Source organism: Schistocerca cancellata, chromosome 7, assembly GCF_023864275.1.
Source record: "Schistocerca cancellata isolate TAMUIC-IGC-003103 chromosome 7, iqSchCanc2.1, whole genome shotgun sequence".
Lineage (NCBI taxonomy): Eukaryota > Metazoa > Arthropoda > Insecta > Orthoptera > Acrididae > Schistocerca > Schistocerca cancellata.
Genome location: NC_064632.1, coordinates 55,220,054 through 55,223,242, shown reverse-complemented (window position 1 = coordinate 55,223,242; position 3,189 = coordinate 55,220,054). Strand labels below are relative to the sequence as shown.

The following is a 3,189-nucleotide window of genomic DNA, read 5'->3' as shown; positions in this document are numbered from 1 at the left end:
TCGGTTGATTGAAGGTTTGAAGCCGTCGATCGAGGATGTGGCGACAGTCACTCATTGTCGGCCGTCGCTGTTGCAGAAGCTGGATGTTGGCGCGCCTTCTTCTCGACACGGTCACCAGACGAAACGGGCTCTTGATGTGCGCCAGCTAATGCTTCCCGTCCGCGACACCATGTCAGAAAACTATCATCGCAAGTCGAGCGCAATTACATGCTGCCAAACCCCGAGAGCGCGGCAACTCGCGGGAGCTTCACACAACACCCCTGCTCCACTCGCTACTCCAGCCACTCTCTCTCTGCCCGCGATCCACGCGGCAGAGTTAACACTACCAAAGGTCCTACACACTTTGATTCTTCACACTACCTATCGATGTAATCGTTCGATACCAGTTTTCCCTAGGCAAGACCCAACGTAAAAATACAAATAATATTTACGAAACAAACCAATTATACATCGACATAAATGCATATATATATATATATATATATATATATATATATATATATATATATACAAATAGTAAAACAATTACAATATGTAAAGACACAGAAATGTCATATATTCAGGTAACAAAAATAAGGAAAACAAATTTATAGTACAATAGATGGAAATAGGAGGATATGCATTTCCGTCGTTACAAAGTTCCTTGAAGGTTGTTCGATAGAGTACGGAAAAGGTGAACATCTGAGGGCGCAACATCACGTGAATAAGGTGGGTGCGGAATAACTTCCCAACCCAGCACGTGTATAGAGTTTTTTGTCAGTCTATCAGAATGGGGGTGGGAGTTATCGTGGAGTAACATCACTTCACTCAGTATTCCTGGTCGTTGTTCCTGGATTTCGTCTGCAAGATACCTCATTTATTGACAATAAATATCAACAGTGCTGCTATACCTCGGTGAAGTAATTAGTTGTACACCACGCCGTCGCTCTTCTATCACACGCGTAACTTTTTTTTGTGGATACACGCAGGTCTTTGAACTGGGAGCTGTTGCTTTGTTTGGGCTAAACCACTCCTTTCTGTAGATTAGCAAAAAGCGTAAAGGGGCCGCCTCCGAGCCGAGAAGAAGCGCAGCAGAGCCGCCAGCAGCAGCAGCCCTTGTCTGATAAATAGTAAATTAATTTAGTCCTTGCTTTTTCTTCACGTGCTTCTGCAAAGGAGTGGACTGTACGTGTGTATTTTACTGTGTAGGCTAGTGGTTACAAAACTGAGAAATATACACAACAATTTTTAGTGTACTATATTCTCCTTTGGGCAGCGGCCTTCCCGCAGTGGATACACCGGTTCCCGTCAGATCACCGAAGTTAAGCGCTATCGGGCGTGGCCGGCACTTGGATGGGTGACCATCCGGGCCGCCATGCGCTGTTGCCATTTTTCGGGGTGCACTCAAGTCTCGTGGTGCCGACTGAGGAGCTACTCGACGGAACAGTAGCGGCTCCGGTCGAAGAAAACCATTATAACGACCGGGAGAGCGGTGTGCTGACCACATGACCCTCCTGTCGGCATCCTCAGCTGAGGATGGCACGGTCGGATGGTCCCGATGGGTCACTTGTGCCCTGAGGACGGAGTGCTTATATTCTCCTATGGTATATTTTGCATACATTTCAAACTCAGTACTGGCAGAACATACCGAAGGCCTTATTATTATTATTATTATTATTATTATTATTACTATTATTAATGGCCGTGGATATAGTTGTATAAATATGTTGATAAGCATAACTGTTATACAGCAGTGCCAGTCTACGACGTTAAAATCACCGTTCCTGAAGCGTTGAAACCACTCACGCCACGTTCTTTCCTTACCATACGTACTTGAGAGCATTCGATGAGACTCAGCCGCTGTTTTCTTCATATTGAAACAAGACAGTAACACCTCCCGCAAATGACGAGAATTAGGCCTGTAAACTGACATTTTCAATCACGAACAACTTTATGATGCAGACACAAATCGACTAATGTTTGAATCAGGTTATGTTGACCGAGGTCCAAGCTAATTGCCTGACGTCTGCGATCTGTTTGCTTCGACCGCTACTCACCACTGTCGCCACCTACCGGCAAACGGCAGAAGCAGAGTTGTACGTCTTGTATTATTATTGGCAGTGGCTATAGTTGTATAAATATGTTGGTAAGCATAACTCTTATGCAGAAGGTGCTATTTCACACTCTCAAATGTATCTGAATCTAATTTTCTTTTTTAAGTATCATAGTCCGTCACCTCAGCTCTCTTCACAGATATAAATACACTCATTCTCGTCACGGAATTATCGATTACAGTAGCCACAGCATCACACTCACCTATCACTCTACTAACTAAAACGTAGCAGCAATAATTTACTGTAACCTTGAGTAGTCGCACACTAAGGGAGTAACATCTAACGTAGATGAAAATATCCCTCGCAGAAAATTTGGAGAAATCGTCAATTACCACACGTGTTGTTGCTCTTTCCTTATATATAAGTGAAGAAAAAAGGCTGGGGTGTTGGTTCAAATAGGTTGATCACTTCCGTATTTGTACATAGAGGTCTGAAGTACACTTAACAAACAGTTCCATCAATGTTTGTTTGGAAGAAGACGAGCTAAAGCTTGGTTAACTTGGCGTTCATACACTGAGGTAAGAAAAGTCGCCAGCCGATGTGACCGAGCGGTTCTAGGCGCTTTAGTCCGGAGCCACGCTGCTGCTACGGTCACAGGTTCGAATCCTGCCTCGGGCAGGGATGTGTGTCATGTCCTTAGGTTAGTTAGGCTTAAGTAGTTCTAAGTCTAGGGGACTGATGACCTCAGATGTGAAGTCCCACAGTGCTCAGAGTCATTTGAGCCATTTTGAGAAAAGTCAGGAGATAGCGATATACACATACGTAGATGGCGGTGGCATCGCTTACACGCGGTGTAAAATGGCATTACTTTGGCCGGAGTTGTCATTTGTGCTGAAATGATCCCTGTCAAAAGGTTTCCGACGTGATTAGGCCGTACGACGGGAACTAACACACACTGAATGCGGAATGACAGTTCGAGCTGGACGCATGGGACATTCCATTTCGGGAATCGCCAGGGAATTCAATATTCCGAGATCTACAGTGTCGAGTATGTGCCGAGAATACCAAATTTCAGGCAATACCCCTTCTACATCTACATCTACATCCATACTCCGCAAGCCACCTGACGGTGCGTGGCGGAGGGTACCTTCAGTAC

The 3,189-nt window shown here is 44.9% G+C and overlaps 1 pseudogene; it reads left to right on the top strand.

Annotated features, from left to right (window-relative positions):
* Positions 1-1,250: 1,250 nt before the first annotated feature.
* On the top strand, positions 1,251-1,368 carry LOC126093104 (5S ribosomal RNA; annotated as a pseudogene).
* The last annotated feature ends 1,821 nt before the right edge of the window (positions 1,369-3,189 follow it).